This window comes from Canis lupus, chromosome 8, assembly GCF_003254725.2.
Source record: "Canis lupus dingo isolate Sandy chromosome 8, ASM325472v2, whole genome shotgun sequence".
Taxonomy (NCBI): Eukaryota; Metazoa; Chordata; class Mammalia; order Carnivora; family Canidae; genus Canis; species Canis lupus.
In genome coordinates this window covers 8,342,198-8,362,414 of record NC_064250.1, presented here as the reverse complement: position 1 = coordinate 8,362,414, position 20,217 = coordinate 8,342,198, and the positions used below count along the sequence as shown (strand labels likewise).

The 20,217-nt window shown below is 35.2% G+C and overlaps 2 long non-coding RNA genes across 3 annotated transcripts in view; one reads left to right on the top strand and one right to left on the bottom strand.

Moving 5' to 3' along the window:
* Positions 1–630: 630 nt before the first annotated feature.
* On the top strand, positions 631–6,497 carry LOC125755542 (uncharacterized). Its single transcript, XR_007412265.1, has 3 exons — positions 631–899; positions 4,287–4,364; positions 6,016–6,497. It is a non-coding gene; the product is annotated as an uncharacterized LOC125755542 (long non-coding RNA).
* The window catches only part of LOC112657464 (uncharacterized), a 48,370-nt gene continuing 30,279 nt past the window's right edge, over positions 2,127–20,217 (bottom strand). The window contains exons 5-6 of one of the 2 annotated variants that reach the window (XR_003135034.3): positions 3,652–3,775; positions 2,127–2,344 (exon numbers count right to left, since the gene is read on the bottom strand). This is a non-coding gene — a long non-coding RNA (uncharacterized LOC112657464). Of the gene's footprint in view, positions 2,345–3,419; positions 3,475–3,651; positions 3,776–20,217 lie in introns of those variants that run through there. The other variant, XR_003135033.2, reaches the window with a different exon arrangement.

The following is a 20,217-nucleotide window of genomic DNA, read 5'->3' as shown; positions in this document are numbered from 1 at the left end:
AGAATGAGAAGATTTTTTGCCAAAAAGCCACTATAAGGGATTGTACAGATGGTATAGCTTATGATACCTTCAAAATGAGGCATTGACCTTAATGCTACAGAACTAATGGCATATTATAATTCCCGGTGACATTTAGGAATAAAAAAGGAAAATATTTTTTTAAACATGCCTGTTTTTGTAATTAAATATCCTCTTGAGCAAATACATAAACTCAAGGTTTTCATTTTATTCTAAGCTTTAAAATGGTCTTATCAGCCTTGGCCTATTTCAGATGATAGCTGATAACTCCAAAGAGTGGGTATAAAGCACATTTTGTAGATATAAAATGTTTCACAAACTAAGGTTGACCACTGGACATTGCTGGAATTTGCTTTAGTAACTGAGTAAATATCATCTCTTTATATGCTTTTATTTCCTAAGTGAGAAGGAGAATACTTGTACCTTGAACCATAATTTTCCTTAATCTTTTGGAAAGTTGTCATTGAACTAATATAAAGCACCCTGACTCTCATCTCTGCTCTGTAGTGTCTGAAAGAATGACTTTGCTTTCAAGCATAGTTCTTTAAACTCATCTATCATGTTGCAAGTTTGAATCTACTGAAAAGAGTTTTAATGAGTTCAAAAGTAACATCTATCAAGTCTGAATCCTTGCTATTCCAAAGAAAGAGCAGAATCAAAATTCTCATTCGACTGAAAACATATGATTTTCCTCCATTTCAGGTGACATTACTGTAGCCTGGCTCAACAGAAGCTCCCCATTAGAAGAGGAAAAAGTTACATTCTTCATGGAAATAAATGGAACAGGGGTCTCTTCAGTTCAGCACCGCCTGATGAGGAGAATGTGGCCAGCACAAAGGCGACTCATAAAGGAGGCTAATTTCAAAACTAAGAATTAGAAGGTAAGACCTGGGCAGCCCAGTAAATAAAGACTATTTTTATGAAAAATGATTGACGCTCAAGATAAAATAAGGTTTTATGGCAGTAACTCTTGGCTCACTAATTTCAGTACACCGTAACTCTGCAAAAATATTTTTTACAGCTTAGGCTAGAGAAGCTTCTTTATGAAGAGAACAAAATGTTCCCAATTTCATCTCTCACCCTTCTTGGGTGCACCACTCATCATAGAAGAAGGTGTTCTCAGGCTGAGATCTTTCTGGTTAAGAAAAAGAATAGGTCTTTCAAACTAGAAATGGACCTGTTCTAGGAACTGCACCACCTAGACATAAGTCATGTATGTGACTCTGAAGGTTTTTTTAAAAGGCAACTCAGATTGCTACCCATTTTTCTGAAAGAGAGGAAGGAGGAACCCTACTTTTATTGAAGGCCTTAGTGTCTCAAAGCAAAGGCATCTATCAGAAGTATTTTAAAATTGAAATAAGAAAACAAAAAAACAGCAGAACTCTGTGGTTGGTGAGATGTGGCCACGATGGATAAGCTAACATAATCATTTGCACTCTTGCTATGCACTTGCCAAAATCTTGTTAGCCTCAACTTCTACTTAAACCTCAACTAATTCAGAGCCTACTGAAAACATCATCAAAGTTTCATCCTCATGACATAACATTGATTTTTCCCCAGTATAACATAATCTATCCCACAATGTCCTAGAAAATAATTAGTAAGGTTGTCTGGAAAAATAGTTCATTTTATTTAAAATGTCTATCCATGGAAATTTTGTGTTGTGAAAACTCGCATTTCATTTGAAATGTTTGTTCTTATGATTTTAGTGTTTTAAAAGATGTATCCCTTTCAAGAAAAAAAAAGATTTGATATCAAATGATCTTGAAAATGCAATGCCTTTGACTGTTTAAAGGGATTGAAATTTTATTAGTAGGCTTTTAATCATTTAAAACAATAAAGACACTATCTTCTATTCATTTTCAATAGGACAAGGCAGTATTAAAACAAGACCATTCCATCAGAGAAGCTTGATTATTTCCTCAGTGTTTTAAATTATGCATATGATTGGTGACACAAATACATGTTTAAGTGGTTGCAAATTTAAAAAATCAATATTCCCAAAGAACTAAAATTATGCCCAATCATAAATAACAAATTAATTCACCTGCATATTTTGATCTGCAACTTACCCTATGAACATGAACATTCTATAAAAGAGAAATATCTTTTCACATCAACTTGTGTTTATTATATTCATACAAATATAGTTCAAATCAAACACAAGCCTTTTCAAAGAGAAAAAAATTAGAACTGTTCACTGTTCTTTTCTTTCCCAGAGGATCTGGTGTGAGATGCGGACTGCCATGTTGCACCAAACCCACAGCAACCAGGACCCATTGTTCCCAAGGGAAACGTAGCCTATGCGGGAATGCAGTGGTGTACTCTGCAAGGAACGTGGAAAATAGCATATGTCACTACTGTACAGCACACAACAGACAATTATGATTCAACTGTCCAAATTATAATCAGTTTGACAAATGTCCACAAGCGTCTTCATTCTATTTTATATTTTCCCTAAGACAAGGCAATCACACAACCAGACAATTCCATCAGGGAAGCTTGTTAGCTGCTTAGTCTGTTAAACCCTGGTTGCCATAGCATCTAGAGTTGAAAAAGCTGCAGATTGGCATGAAAAAGCATGTCGACAATTGCCCTGTCACAGCATGCAAGCCAGGTCTGCTCAAAGGCAGCACACTACAAGTTTTCTTTCCCAGTTTGCACTACCCCATGCTGTTTAATAATATCCATTTACTGGTATTGGGATTGATCTAGCGCAGTGTAAAATTCACATCTAGTGAGACCTTGCTTTTCACATGGAGTGAAATTCTTTAACAAATGGGAGTATGGCAATTAATTTAGAAATGTAATACTGTATATACTATAAGAAGTATATTTAGATTTAATAGAGAAACTGTCCAAAATTTTAATGCACAGTTCTTTAAAGAGCCAAACAGTTTTACTTGGCAATTTTTCAGTTGACTTTCTAGTCATTTCTGAAGCCTAGTTAGTCATACTTTGGGGATGACAGACAGCATTCAAAATTCAGTGGTACATTTTTAAACATGTTTTAATCATGCTGTAGCCATTTCTTCTTTAAGCACATGGTATAATTTAATTAAGGATATACATTTATAAAATAACTGTAATTTAATTAAAGATTAATATCATGAACACTGAAATTATAGTCTAGAGAGCAATGTGCATCAATTTTTTTTCCAGAAGGATCGTATACTTAATGGTGATAAATTACCATGTATTAATAAGAAAAAGTGGGTTTCTACCAAAGGGTATTCAAACCCCTGCCAACTCTTGGATTTCTACAGTGCACGGACTTTAAATAAAGTAAAGCATGTTTACAAACAACCATTTGTTAGCTTATTGGAACTACAGAAATGTGAAAATATCTACAGAAACTGTGAGACTTAGAAAATAATTCTTGCTCAGAAGTTTAAACTTGCCTTATCCAGTCTGGCCATTATCTCCTTCTATTCTGTCCCTTTAATTTTAGTTTTCCTTCAATGACACAAAGAAAGAAAAATCTTAAAATGCACAATTAACCTAGCACACCAATATGTATATCAAATATAAGTATCGTTCTCTAAAATACTTGCTCTTCCCATTGGTATCTATTGCTTTATTCTCCTAATGTCACAAAGTCCTGATTATTTAAGTGTAAATTTTAAAACTTACTTGGGAAAAAAGTTGATAGTTTATCACAGCACAAGAACAATATAAGTTAATCTTGAAATGACAGTAGAGATCCTGGAGTAATGATTATTTTTCATGTTCCTGAACTAGTGATGGCCTCTTTTTTCTGAAACAAGATTATCAAAGATTTTTCAATAGAATGACCAAAATAAAACACCTTGAGTTTTATACATGCATACAAATCAGTATGAGTCAGTATAAATCATGTATGTACATCAGGAGGAAAATAGTGGCACTGACTGAGCTTCTTCAGACTATAAATGTAAAGCTCTCATTTTCTAGGAATTCTCAAAAATCTCAAAATCTTGGGATGAAACTTGATTCACATATGGTGTCCATGAATGTGTTTTCTTATACCACATCTTCCAGTTTAAAAAAAGAGAGAGAGAAAGAGAGAGAGAGAGAGAGAAGCTGTTTACTTGTTAAAGGTCTTTTTATAAGCTTTGATGACTCAAAAACACCTTCATTTTAACACATAGGATTTGGCAAAGAATTTAACCATGTTACCATTTGAAAGACTTTGATATTTTGAAAGAGAGAGAATTAAAAACAACAGAGATTGAAACTTAAGTTGGCTTTTGTGTATAGAACATAATTTTCTCAAGTATATTTTTCAGTATAAGGATTTACTACTGAAATTTATCTGCCAGGATACCATAACGCCTCAAAGCCACAGCTATCCTGAATGAACAATGGTAAGTAGAGCCACAAATTTCACTCTAGTATATCTAGTTAAAAAAAAAAAAAGAAGAAGAAGAAAAAGAAAGAGAGAAAGAAAAAGCTTGTTACAGCATCACAGTACTCTAAATAGATAAGTGTGAATGTCAAATAAAAAGCATAACAAAAGGTTGAAGCAAAATTTCCTCTATTACACTTTCCTGGAAAGATTGAATTTAAACTTTTGTTCGTTTCTCATTTCCCTACTTCCCAGGCAATCCTGTGCACTTCCTCAAGTTAAATTCAAGTAGGGACCACCTCTTAAACAGTCTGTAGGATATGCTTATTTTCCTATCGTCTTCGAAGTATTCGGTTTGCAGAGGCCACAAATTGGGTAGCGTGGAAATGAAAGTTTATGCCTTAACTCAGAGTACCTTTGCTTTAGTCCGGATGCCTTAGTTCTTCCCTGTAATCCCAATGCCGTCTTTGTCTGTGACTTACAAACAACTGTTGGCCTCGACAACCACGTGTTGTGTTACTATGATCTATTTCCGATACGTTAAAAAAAATAATTATGTATGACTTGCATTCCCTTTTTATACCTGATTCATTTCATGTTTATTCTTCTACTCTAAAACTGGATGTTAAAGGGATTCTTTCTGAATCACTTAGACTATTTTCATTGGATGTCATTGTGACTTTTGAGATACCCTCCACAGATAATCTGCCTTTCAGACATTTGGTCATTGTCAAATTGAAATTATATGAGAAAACATTGATTAAACTAATATTTCATAAGAGGAAAAACAGAAAACTTGACTTGTGGTATCTTGCAATGGCATTAGCTCCTTTCATCATACAAAGGGTAAATGTCATAATAGAGATACTGCACTGCTTTCTTTCACGAAATAAATGCATCCTATTTATTCCGCAAGTGAACTACTACTTTACACAAAATGTAGGTTTCATATAAGCACACACATTCTTGTGTAAGGTGCTTCTTGTTTTTCTGAGTGATTTTGCCTTATTCTGAAATTTTCCTCACCTGACTGAAAGCACATTAACTGCTAGATAGGCATCACACTGATGTCTCCATGCTGTAGCATACAGCCGTGAATTTGCTACGATCTGTTTAATCAGCAGTGTATTGATTTTCCGCAGCTTTCCTTCATTTTAGCCCCATAGCAGGCTTCTGTAATTTCCTTTGGACAAAGTGTAACCAAACTGTGCTAAGTGATGTTGATTTGCAGGCAAAAGTAAAGGGGTAAATATAAATTAACAAGCTATAAACATTTTACAAGTGGGGAGTCAATAAAAACAGTGTCTGCAGTTTCTTTTAAAAAAATGATTTGAAGCAGATTGTTAACAAACGTGTCCAAAGAAACTGACATGAGTCTGAGAATAATTTTTGCGCTTTGTGATTAAGAATTGATCAGTCTAAAAGCCTCGGATGCAACTGAATCACCCATAAGCTGCTGGCCTGAAAAGGCTCAGCAGGGGCTGGTATTTGTTTGTTAAACTCCCATGATTCCAAGTAGATAATTGGTCTGTGAAGTTCATGGCAGAATCTGAATTTGCTTTCTTGCTTCCCAGCTGGCTGAGCACTGGTTTATAGACTTCTGTGTACAAATTTAGCCAGCAGCAAACCTCACATCTTTAATATAAAAGGTGTTTTGTTGTGTTTTTCAGGTGCTGAGTGGAAAGCCCACACTCCAGAAGCTCATTAAAAGGGCCAAGTTACAGTACAGGTTTATTTCTGTCACAGCGTTTCTGAAAACAGTGACAAGGATTAATATGTTTCTTTAGTACTGGAAAAAGCCTGACACAATCCCCTGTGAATTTGATCATCTGTTTCATTGCCTGTATAAGATTCAATCTCTTATTATATCCTGAAGTTACAGCTGTAAACTAATGCTGGTAAGAATTCATAAGCTATTGCAGAAGCCTGGGGCAAAACTAATTGTTTTATTCAACAGTCGCTTATTTACTTAGTATTTATTTCATACCCCTCTCTATCATCTTTTCCCACTGTTCCTCCTCAAAGTCAAGATTAACTTGGCTCTTTGTCTGAATGCACAGAGAAAATATAGAGACATGGGGAATTCATGCTTCCAGGAGCTTTCAAAAAAGTTGTTACAGATCAGTGTATTGTGGAAATGTTGTCTACTATAAATTTTGCATAAAACTATTCTTACTCTCCTTTCCTTAAAATGGAGGGTTTTTTATTAAAGTCCTTATTAAAAAGCAGTATCTGCACAAACGTTATAACCTTTGTGTTCTGTGTGATCATGTGACGTTAGGCTTTCTCTGCTAGTGGTTGCTATGTTTCTGGGACATGATTTGACATGTGGTACATGCAAATCCTGGTAAAGTGCAAACTGTATCATAAAATTATTCCATTTTACATCAAACTAGATAGGCAAATAGCTCTTTGCTATTTTCAAAATTTGTCAAAAATTAGAAGTTATAATAATATGCTTGCTATATGGATACCATAAAACAAATAATCTTAAACCGAGGAATCTTTCTTTTTTTTCTCAAGTTAGTTATAGAGGAATATTTATTTCTTTACCTACCAGTTTTTTGTTATGGAAAATTATAGGCTACATTAGAATTTTAGATCCAAAAATGTATATTCAAAATTCCAAACATGAAGCAAGTATAAAAATGATCCATTTGTGTACACTTTATGAGAACTGGTAGAAATTATTGCAAGATTAGGCTGAAGAAATATATTCATGCAATGTCTGAAATTAGATATTAAGCTTCCCTCATTCTTAACAGAAGTTGCATGTCTAATTCCCTATGCACTACAGACATTTTAACCCATAATAACTGATTGTAAATACAGTATGAAACTAGCTAGAGCCTTATTTACACCTGCCAATTTGCTGCCCTCCAGCACTAAAAACAAAAACAAAATGGTAGCAAAAGAACTGCCAAGCAAAACACACTCTGCCCCTCATGTACACTCCTTTCTATTTCCACAAACAGAACCTTTTGCTTCTTGTTTTCCATCAACAAATTCAACTTTGGAATTTCAAATAAAATTAAGGAAAAAGATATTTGCATGACATGGCAATAGCAAAATAATTGTTAAAATGGCCATCTACTTGTGTCCCCTTAAAGTAACATAAGTACTATAAGTGCTTCATGGCACTTTTAACTGAGAAGTAACACATGTAAAAAAATTAAAAAGAAGTAACACATGTACCATGAAATGTATATGTCACAATGGCAGCCACTTATTTTGCCTGAATAACTCAAGATTTGCACTCAGTTATGTTCATATAATGAAAGCCCATGTTTTTCATTAGAGAGAATATATCAGATATTTTGGTTGGTAAGGTGGCAGTCCCCGTTGTTTTTGCATGCCCTGCATTTCCCTGTTATATCTCATTTACATAATGGCAGCCCAATTATTTCCGTTTCTCTTTTTTTTTTTTTTTTTTTTTGTGGAAGCTTAAAGCATTTGTCAACATTTTAGTGAGGACTTCCTACTAACTTAATTCAATGAAAATACCTTCTGCTAAATATTAGACAGTGGTTTACCCTTCCATTGTGGATAGTAATGATTTGCATTATTATTGCATATACTGTTTGACTTGCGTATATTAAAATGGTAACATAAGGCACGTAATAATATTTACATACATAATGATATGAATAATTTGTGTATCAATAGCATCTTTTTCCAATGAGCTCAATGCATGTATTTTGATGGTGAACTCTACCTTTAAGCATTCAATACATTGGGTATACAATGGAACTCATACATCTTGATTAACTTTTTAAGGTTGTTGAGGACAAATATTATTTTCATCACACTGGGGAGTGTAGGAAATTGAGGATTGAGGATTGCTTCTTAGACAATTGATGACTTAGCCAAAATTAGAACTCAATATTTTTCGATTTTAGATCATATCTTAATGTTTCATGTCAAAAGATTACGATTTACAGGGCTGATAAACAGACATCTCTGTTTTATTGGCTAGATTGTGGGATCCTGAAAGAAGGATAAGTGTCTCATAAAACTTTTAACCAATACTAAACATATTCGGCATTCAGTAAATATTCATTATATTGGATAAACTAAGGCTTTCAATACATAAATTGCCATTATATGGTATGACAGCACACCAGTTCTTGTCACCCATGGTAATGATGTTTATTGGTTTTTCAGGTCAATATATTGCAACTACAGGTTGTTGCACAGGGAATATTTATTGTGTCTTTTAACAGGAGATGAGGTGAAAAAAAGAAACAAAACAGAAAACAATATCCGGCATGCTGTATTTGGATGTTGCATGCAGTTATACATAAAAGGAGAGTAGATATTTTTAGGAGAGAAAAAGGTAGAATCCCAAGAATTGCCTGTTTCTCTTTGGTAAGTCTGAAGGATAGGATTCTATGAAACATTAGTAAAAATGAAAATAAATGCAAGGAAAATGCTATAAAAGGCACAATTGCTGTAAATTTATGGGAGAGTACTAATCAACCCATGTCATTCAGTGATTGCCTAAAATATAAAGTTTCCATTCTGTGACTGTTTGATTTAAGTAAATAGCATGGCCATATATTTACCATGGAAATCTATACTAAGAAACAGACTAGGACAAATATAATTTGTTAAAACAAACTTTGAAACCAGTTATATGTAGCATTAGTCAGTTAAAAGTAACCAAATATTTCAAATTTCTAGGAACTTCCTACTAAGTAAAATAACAAAAATTTTCACACTGCAACCAGGAGAAAGTCCACAGAATATTCTCATGGCTACTTTCATCTCAGATTCAGAATTTGTCTTTACCAATTTCTGTTCTCAGATATTAAATCCTAGAGTGGTCAGGCATTGAATTAAGTTATGTGGTGTATGATAGAAATCTGAGGCATATTTCTAAGGACAGAATGTATGCCAGCAATGCCAATCAGGCACTTAAAAAGTACTGTTTATTTAGGATGATTAATGACTAGATCTCTTGTTGACTTTTCTTTGCAGTTAAGTGGTAGTCTCCTGTTTATTTTGGTAATAAAGCACTGTTCTGGGAAATGAATTCAAATCTTTAGTTCTCATCTATTGAACCTCTAGATTATTGTTAAGTGGAAATTATGTTTTGTTCCCTCCATTTCCTTTATTCTGCTACACCTTTTTCATTCAAAAATGTTCGAACCAGTGACTTAGATATATCCTGTAGTATGCTGAAATTTGTAGCTGCCCTTAGTTCAAGTAACTTCAGAAAGTTAAAATAAGTTTCTGATCAACTGTCTGTAAATAAAAAGTATTACAAATCATAGCATATCTGGGCCCATACTGAGCAAAGGAAATGATTTGCGCTTTTTCAGCTTGTTCTTATTCATTCACTAATGTTTTGAAAAATTATTTTATTCTTGAGTATCAAACACAATTCTTTTTTTTAAGACTTATTTATTTGAGAGCAAGCGAGAGAGAAAGAAAAAGCAAGTGAGGGGAGGAGCAGAGGGAGAGAATCTCAAGCAGCCTTCCTTCTGAGCATGAAGCCAAGAGGCAGGCCTGGATCTCAGGACCCTGAGATCACCTGAGCTGAAACCAAGAGTCAGTCACTTAACCAACTGAGCCACCCAGGCCCCCTAAACCCATGATTCTATTTGGTTGTCTTAGTCTTTATGCAAAGGTTAGACATTCCAATTAATATAGGTATCATCAATGTAGGTGATGTATCCTAAAGAATTTTATAACAAAATTACAAGAGAATAATAAATATTTACATAGGATATGCATATCCGTTTATCTCATTCTAACCATAATAATACCATAGCTATTAGAATAAAACTACTCCATAATTCCCAAATCATATTGAGCTAATTGCTTGCAATTTTCTAAATATTTAACTTACTTGAGAGTGTGTGTGTGTGTGGAGGGAGGGACAGAGGGAGAGGGAGTGATGGTCCCAAGCAGACTCCGCACTGAGTGCAGAGCCCAAAGCAAAGCTGAATCTGATCCCCCTGAGATCACAACCTGAGCCAAAACTGAGAGTTGGATGCTTAACCAATTGTGCCACTCAGGTGCCCCAAAAGCTATTGAACAGTTTTGGGCATGTGAGTAGCATAATCTGATTTGTACTCTGAAAGATCACTCTAGTTTTCAGGAAAAGATATATTGTGAGAGATGAGAGTTCAGGGTGATCAAGTAAAATATAGATTCTTAAGTACAGAGAACACACCAATGGTTGCATGAGGGGATGTGGGTGAAGGAGCGGGTGATGCGGGTTAAAGAGTACACATTTCATGAAGAGCACTGAGTAATGTAAAGAATTGTTGAATCATTATATTGCACAAGCAAAACTAATATAACACTGTATATTAATTATACTTGAAAAAAATGCTATTGTAGTAAGTAGACCTAGTAAGAGATGTTGGAGGTTTGAACAGGATGGTAGTAGTAGTGAAGATGGTAAAAATGGCCAAATTCAAGAAGTATTTTAGATGCAAAGCTTACAGGAATTGCTGCTGATTAGGTACAAGTGGTGAGGAGAAGAAAGAAAGATGATCCCTACATATTGAGTATGAGTAAATGGGGTGCCAGTTAACTAAGATGGGGAAAGTGTGCATGCACCCATGTGTGTATGGGTGTGTGTGTGAGAGCATGCACATGTACACATGCAAGAGGGAAGTCCAGGTTGGTTATGTTTCCACTTATGCACCTATCTTTGTAACTCTAGAGGAGATGTACCCAGCCTAATGTCTGCTACAAAACTTTTTTATTATACATAAAAAAGAAGAAACTACTATTCATGTAGCTTTCCCTTTTAAGCAACTTGCCTTCTTCCTGTTTCAAAGATTTGTGATTTCTTCATTTTTCACAATTGCACCACAGCCTTTGGAATTTAAACAACTAAATGATAGCTAACTAAATGCAAATCTAAGTTCTTTCTCTTCTCTCTCTCTCTCCTCCTCATGCCCTACGCATACTCCTTTGACTCATATTTTTCATTATCAAATATTTGGGATTGAGGCACCTGGGTGGCTCAGTAGATTAAGCATTTGCCTTTGGCTCAGATCATGATCTCAGAGTCCTGGGATCCCGCCCAGCATCAGGCTCCCTGCTCAGTGGGGAGCCTGCTTCTCCCTCTCCTCCCTACTTGTGCTCTCTTGCTATCTCTGTCTCTGTCTCTCTCTCTCTCTCTCAAATAAATGAATAAAATTTGTAAAAAAACAAACAAACAAACATTTGGGATTATTTCCTCAGGTAATCTCATGTTTACCATTTCCAGAGTCTGTCTACAACTATTTGAATTGAAGATACCTCAGTTCTTTAATTAAGTAGGCTAAAGATAATCATGTATTCTCTCCTTTTGCAAAAAGTTAACACTCACCTTATATGCGATTGTTAACACATTCTTTTTCATAATGCTTACTCAGCACTTTCCTGTTCCCATTCAGTGCTTTCTAAACAAGAATGTCTTGGGGTGCCACATCGGGCTCCCCTGCTCAGCAGAGAGTCTGCTTCTCCCTGTCTTTCTGCCCCTCCCCCTGCTCATGCTCGCTTGTGCTCTTACTCTCTCTAAGAGAAATAAAATCTTAAAAAAAAAAAAAGAATCTCAATATTACTCTAGTAAAGATTATTGGCTGCCTATCTCATAGTCATTCTCACCTTTTGTATTGCATAACTGATTTGTTGGGAGTGGTGATGCTACTGGTGCAAAACCACAGGAGCAGACTTCCTGGTAGTTAAGAGCACAATATGGTTCAAAAATATATAACTGGAAGTTATAGGGTGACTCTGTCATAAAAGTTCCTCAAAAGGGACAGGGACAGCCACCTATTTGTAGTTCTTTTGGCTTGGAATATACTTTGGCTGAAAATATATTGTGATTATCATTTCTTGAATTTCACATTGTGAATCATGGAATAGAAAGAAGAAACCTGAAACACTGATGACATATTAGAGTTTCTGACTGTTAGCTCTTAGGACTATAACTCACTCTAACTGATACATATGCTTTCAAGATCATCTGCCAACTAAAGGGCCCTCTTCTCTTCTTTATTCTACTCTATGGACTCTTTAGTGCAGAAAAAGAAAGTCTTTCCATTTGCTGAATATTTTATGTACCTGTCTGAGTCTTGGCACATACCGTTGTTTGCCTCTATCTATCCAACACTAGATGGAGAGATCATGAGGGCAGGCACAGTTTTGGAGTCTTTTGCATATCAACCAAGTTCTGTGCACAGTGCCTTGCACATACAAGGCATTCAGTATGTGATGAATGACATTTAATTCCCTTCTGGTTAGCTTATTAGTCCATCTTCTTTCCATTTAATAGCTCTGAATTACTTAAAAGCCTGGCTTAAAACTAATTTTCTCTGGAAAGTTTTTCATGATTAATCTTACCTGATTATGATTACACCTCCACTTGGCATTTTCTTGGTACTTATGCAATTCTGGTTAATAAAAGCGTACGCCCAAACCTTCTTGATGTATGTCCTAGTTTTCCAATATATGCTAAAGTGATCTGTGGCAGGAATCCTGCACCCTAACTTCCTTTTTGGACTCTTCCCATATAAAACCTGATGCTGTGTTCCGTTATACAGAACCTTATGAATATTGTTGACTAAACTGGAAATTCACTTGGGCCAATCTCCTCCCAGATATTATAAATCTGCTCTCATCCAAAGGAATAGCTTCTCGTAAAAAGAACCATTAGATTCTTATAGAATCATATTTAAAATTGGCAGGCAACTAGGGGCACCTGGGAGGCTCAGTGGTTTAAGTGTCCAACTCTTGATTTTGGCTTGCACATACAGTCCACATAAGCTCCATAAGGCAGGCACATTGTCAGCCATGTGCATTATTTTCCTGTGCTTAGAACAGCCCAACTTCAAAATAAGCACTCTATAAAATACCTATGGAATGAATAAGTGATTAGAAAGGCTACTGGAAGATATCCATATCATTGTCTTTGAAATGAAGCAAGTTTGGGATGAACTGATGAGAACCAAGGAGAAATATTAATACTCTCTTGCAGTAGCAGAAGTAATGCTGTAGCAGGAAAACAAAAACTAGTTATAGGCTATTCTGGGACATTCTTCAACTGTTCACAGCAGGTACAGGAACAGGGCTATTCAGGTTTGGAACTGGACTAAAAAAGACCAACAGAATCAGGGACTGTGAAGTCCCATAGAGTGACTACACAACCCAATTCACTCAGAATAGTCCCATTTTACATTCCTTGTCCCAAGTTAATTATTTGTTTAAAGATTAGTGAATTTATTCATGAATTTATTTATTCATGAGAGACACAGAGAGAGGCAGAGACATAAGCAGAGGGAGAAGCAGGCTCCTTGTCAGGAGCTGGATGGAGGACTCAATCCCAGGACCCCAAGATCATGACCTGAGCCAAAGGCAGACGCTCAATCACTGAGCCACCCAGGTGCCCAGTCCTATCTTAAATATTAACTGTGCCCCCTTTCACTTTAAAGACTATCCCTTGGATGAAAAATTATACAATCAACCTAAGTCTAGGATGCTAACAAATTTTCCATGGAGTTCCTATAAGCCAGTGAAGAACAAATGAAGGTTCCCTGGTAGTTTTGTACCATGCTACTTTCTCCTTTGAAATGCAGACCGACTCAGAATGTTTTCTGAAGACACAGGTCTCAAAGGGATTGACATGGACTTTTCCACCAGCTGCTTCAGTGATTCTGCAATAAGCAATCATACAGGGAACTCAGCCTGAGCTACTGTGAAAGTATTTGGCATAATAGAATTAACACTGCTACTTCTGATGCAAGAACAGTATGTACTTCACTGAATCATCAAGTCAAACCAAAGATGGAAGGAGTCCCAGAATGCCAGCTGGGCTAGGTTGTTGCTTTAAGAAGCTAAATACAAGAACTTGATCTGGTCTTTAAGAACCTTTCCTTAACATATAGGTAAAATGGATCACGTGGAGACTACATTATATGAACAAACCACATAACTGTATGGCAGCTTTTCTACTGGATTTGTAGATGTGAGTATAATAATTTCTCATTCAATTTTCTGTAAGTATCTTCCAACTCTGAGCTTAAAGTTTTTAAAAATAGATTTAACAGGTTTTCTCTGATAAACTCTGTTATAATTTTTGTCATTAGCAGAATTTGTCTAGTAGTTAACAAACACAGGTACTCTCTTGGAACTTCACATATGTTATATAAATTCCTATAAATAATCCAGGAAGTTGAATCTATTATTATTCCTGTTTTATAGATGAGAAACATGGGTCTTTGTGAAATTAAACAACTTACCCAAAATTACCCAAATTTTGGAATTTAAGTAGAATTCAAACCTGGGCCTGCAAACTATGAAGCCTGTTCTGAATCACTGTGCAGTACTCTTTAAATAATGCTATTATTTAGTAGATGGTGGCGTAATTGAACAGGATATGTTAAATAATTAAAATAAAGATAAACCCCATCGCCAAAGGGCTTAGAGACTAATTTTTACTACTTGTTAAAATGCATCAAGCTTATCCATCAAAAGATTAAGGAGATATTTCATAATCTTTAATTTAATCACTTTTAATTGAAAATCTCTTTAGCTTGTTTTAGCAGATTTTCACAATTAGCATTCCTTTCTCAAATCTTTTATACAATAGCACTAGCAATTATGATAGCGCATATAGATATATATACATACTTATGTGCAGGCTGTGTTCTAAATGTGTCACATGGATTCACTCAAACTAATTAAATCTTCTTAAGCTATCCCCACTTTTCAGATGAGAAAATTGAGGTACAAATAAATCAAACAACTGGTCTGAGGTCATAAATATTGTGAGTGGCAGAAGTAGGATTTATCCACAGCCCTTCTATCTCCAGAATGTGATTGTAAGCACTAGATTTTCTCTCTCATTCTATATAAATTGATTGATAAATTAGTTTTCTCCACTTTCAGAGGTATTTTTAAGACAAATTTATTAGAAAAAGCCTTTTTTGTTTTGTTTTGTTTTCTAGCACAAAGCATGATGGATTGCAGTAAGATGATCTGCACCTATGTAAATAAATAAAAATTATTAGTCCTCAGACTTAAAAATATGTGGTGACATGACCAAAAACATCTTTTTTCCTCTATCTCTGACTATAAAGATTAGAGGGTTAATAATACCTATGGAACATAAACTTTAGTATGTTGTCTACTTAAACTACAGGTAGTGCTATTTTTAAAAATATTTTTATGTGTTCTCTTTTGTACTTCTCTGCAGATGATCTCTTTCCAGGAGAACCAAGGCAGTCATCTGCAGGAAGGATAGAAGGGGAATGAATAGAAAAAGAGGAATGGATATAAGAACTAAAATTACAGAAATGCAGAGGGAAAGAGTTTAAGCTAAGATATCCAAAATAAAATTAACTCCAAAACATTTGAAAACTATTTTCAAGTATTAAAGTAGGTTTCAAACCATGACTTTAAAAGAAAGAAAAGCTTTTTCTTAATTATTCTATTTTATCCCTTGATTTTTCAAGAGACAGTCTTGCCAGTTTGGCCACAGAGTTTAATATAAGATACAAAGGAACTCTGAATAAATCTACACTTTCTGGCAAAAATGGATTATGGAGTGAAGAAGATAAATAAAGTAAGACAAAGGAGGTAGTCAGACATGTGCCTTCTTTTTTCTTTGGTCAAGAGCCTGAGTATTAGATGAACTGAGAACACCATGTTAATTTTTTTAATATTATACCCTCTGTAATAGTAGCATACAAAATACTGAAGTATGAGTTCTATGGATATTGTCAGCCATCCAAATTTTCAAGTTTCTACCTATCTTCCCACTTAGGAACAAGTGGAAATTAAAAGCTGTCCTTTATGGACATCCAATATGGAAATGTCCACAACAAAGAAAACTTGGTAGCACTGCATGGAAATAGAGAAGGGGTCTCAAAGTCATTTTCAGCTGCTGCATAATATGGAAAGTACTCAGGACTTACCATAACTTTTGGATAGGGACAAAGTTTATTGGATATTTAGAAACCTACAAATGGGCCTATGTGATAGGATTCAGTATACCTCTCACAATATAGAGAGTATGGTGTACCCATCATTGTCCAGAAGCTGAATGGAAGATGTGACATAGAATTGGAGAGGTCTGTAACATGAGCGAAAGCTGAGATGGGACTTGGTTTGGCCAGGAAGTAATGGTAGGTCCGATCAAGCCTAAAGACCAGGTCATATGTTATATCAGTGGTAGGATTTATTAACATATGTCTAAAGGAATGCCCAGGAATGGCATCACCTAGGTTCAGCAGGCCCCCATCTAGAGAGAAGCTTAGACTAACCGTTCCCAGCCAATCCAAAGAAGATTCAAACAATACCAAGACAGAAGGGCTTGACTACACCAGTTCTAAAAATCCTAGGCTCCATCATAAGGATAAAAATTTGTCTCCCTTGGTAAAAACAAAATGATATTACTTGATCCAACAGATTAGAAAGTAGACATACACTTAAAGAAATTAATTAAATTATTGGAATAGATTAAATTCATAGATTTTTTAAAATATTTTTTTAATTTTTTTGTTGCTCAACATCCAGCAAAGGTTGGACCATATAAAAAATCAGATCAGGGATCCCTGGGTGGCGCAGCGGTTTGGCGCCTGCCTTTGGCCCAGGGCGCGATCCTGGAGACCTGGGATCAAATCCCACATCAGGCTCCCAGTGCATGGAGCCTGCTTCTCCCTCTGCCTGTGTCTCTGCCTCTCTCTCTCTCTCTCTCTCTCTCTGTGACTATCATAAATAAAAAAAAAAGAAAAAAAATAAAAAATCAGATCAGCTCTAGAAATAGAATTTTCTAAAAAAAAAAAGAAGAAGAAGAAGAAGAAGAAGAAGAAGAACAGAAAAAAAAGAACTATATTTCTTGACATAGAGGAGTATAGTAAAATTTAGTTAAAAAAATAAAAATACAGCTTAGATAATTTTGTGGAATGAAGCCAAAGCAGTGCTTAGAGGAAAAGGCATAGCACTGCATGCACAGATTAGAAGAGAAAACCAGTAATTTAAGCTTCCACTGAAGGAAACTAGAAAAAGTAAAGCAATTTAAATCCAAAGCAATAGAAGGACAGTAATGAAAATTAGAGCATAAATTGATGAAGTTGAAAAGAGGAAATTAATACATAAAAGCAATGAAACAAAGTCTGGCTCTTTGAAAAATATTAGTAATACAGATAAATCTCTACCCAGGCTAACCAAAAAGAAGGAGATAAAACACAAATTACTAATATTAGAAATGAAATGATCCAGTAATTCCACTACTGGGTATTTACCAAAAGAAAATGAAAACACAAATCCAAAAAGATATATACACCGCTATATTTATTGCAACATTATTTACAACAACCAAAACACAGAAGTGACCCAAGTATCCATCCACAGATGAATGGATAAGGAAGATATGTTAGACACACACAATGAAATATTGCTCAGCCACTAAAAAAGAGTGAGTTCTTGCCATTTGCAACAACTTGGATGGATCTAGTTATAATGCTAAGTGAAATAAGTCAGTCAGAGAAAGACAAATACTGTTTGACTTCACTCATGCATAATTTAAGAAAAAAAAACAGAAATTAGAGACAAACTCTTAAATATAAAGAACCGATAGTTGCTAGAGCTCAGGTAGGTGGGAAAATGGAGGAAATAGGTGAAAGGGATTAAAAGTATACTTATCATGGTGAACACTGAGTAATGTATAGAATTGTTGAATCAGGGACACCTGGGTGACTCAGTGGCTGAGGGTGTGATCCTAGAGTCCCAGGATCGAGTCCTGCATCGAGCTCCCTTAAGGAGGCCTGCTTCTCCCTCTGCCTGTGTCTCTGCTTCTCTCTGTGTGTCTCTCATGAATAAATAAATAAAATCTTTAAAAAAAGAATTGTTAAATCATTATATTGTACAGCCAAAGCTAATATAACACTGTATGTTAATTTTACTTGAATTTTTAAAAATGGGAAAAAAAACTTAAAAACTGTAACTCATAAATAAAAATTAGGAGAAAAAAGCCGTAAAAAAAAAAATCAACCTCAAATAGACATATTGAAAATCCACAGAGGGAAGAAAAGTAGTACAGGTTGTGATTTGAGCATTTTTGCTTAAATTTTGCCAAACAAGCTTCTAGGACTAAGGGTGATAACTTGGAAGACACTCAGCAAGCAATGGTGCAAATGTAGAGGTCCCTTATCAGCCTATATAAGTAGCTAACTGAGTTAAACTCAATGTGATTACTAAAGTTTATGAGATCCAAAAATATAAATTGCCAAAGATCAGAAATAAAAGTGAAGATGGATCTAGTTAACATTGAAAAGATAATAAAGGAATATTATGAGCAATTCTAAGCCCATAAATTTGATAACTTAAATGAAATGGACCAATTCCTTGAAAGAAAGAAATCTAAAACATGCATAAGAAGGGCAGCCCGGGTGGCTCAGCGGTTTAGTGCCGCCTTCAGCCCAGGACGTGATCCTGAAGACCCAGGATCGAGTCCCATGTCGGGCTCCCTGCATGGAGCCTGCTTCTCCCTCTGCCTGTGTCTCTGCCTCTCTCTCTCTCTCTCTCTCTCTCTCTCTCTCTCTGTGTCATGAATAAATAAATAAAATCTATAAAAAAACATGCATAAGAAGAAATCAATAAACTGAATAGGCCTATATCATAGAAAGTGAATCAGCAATTAATAATCTACAAAAGAGTACCAGGCCCAGATGATTTCACTGGTAAAGCCTGCTAACCATCTGAGGAAGGAATAATATCAAGCCTGTGAAATCTCATCCAGAAAATATACACAGAGGGAAGCTCCTAACTCATTCTATGAGGCCAGCATGACCTAATACAAAAGCCAGAAAAGACATCACATCACAAGAAAAGAAAATTATCGACCAATATCTCCCAGGAACATGGATACAAAAATCCTCATATATTAAAAAATCAAATCCAGTAATATAAATAAAAGGACTGTACCAATGAGCTTTATAAGAATGGAATAATGATTTGCATTGTCTCCTGATACTTGTTTTCTTTAATTCAACATTACATTATAGGGATCATTTTTGTTGATTTGTATAGTTGCTTATTCATTTTCGCTGCTTCATGATATTTCATTATGTGAATCTAACACAATTTATTTACCTATGCTCTTGATGGCTGGTAGATTCATGTTTTCTGTCAATGCTGAAGATGTGTCTAACATCTCTAACAATCTCTGCAAAATTTTCTCTCATTCATTCTCTCTTTTCCTGGGATTTCAATTAATTAGATAATGTCTCATTTTATTCTTTATATTTGGAACTTGCAGCTCCTATTTTTCATCTTCTCGTCTTCTGTACTGCATTTTGAATTTCACTAGTTCTCACTTCAGCTCAATCTAATCGATTAACATTCCCCTTTGGTTTTTACCTTCAAAGTTAATTTTCTATTTCGAAAATTTCAGTTTGGCCCCCTTTCAAATCTCCACTCACGTTTTTGTTACTCTCTGCATGTTCATGTTTGTGATTGCCTCTACTTTTCTCTTAAACATTTCATTTACAGAAATCTTATATTTTGATCCTCAGAATGTCAATACCTGAAAACTCTGGAAACAAATCTATCGGTGGTTTCTACTAATTCATACGCAATGGCTTGTTTTCTGTCATACTTCGGGATCTTTGATTAAGAGTTCATGTTTGTTTGATCTTGATTTGTGAGAATGGCAGATGCCTCTCTGCAACCATAGCATGTTGTGAGCATTCAGCTTCCCCTATTAGAGCAGATAGTATTTCTTTCTTTCTACTGTTGAAGCCTAAGTTTCTTCACAGTACCAGCCCTGTCTTCTCTCCTTCATCAAATTAGCATTTAATTATTTAGTAGGAGATTATTAACCTGAGATCACTTCAAGTTCTTTCTAGAGTCCCTTTCTAATATAA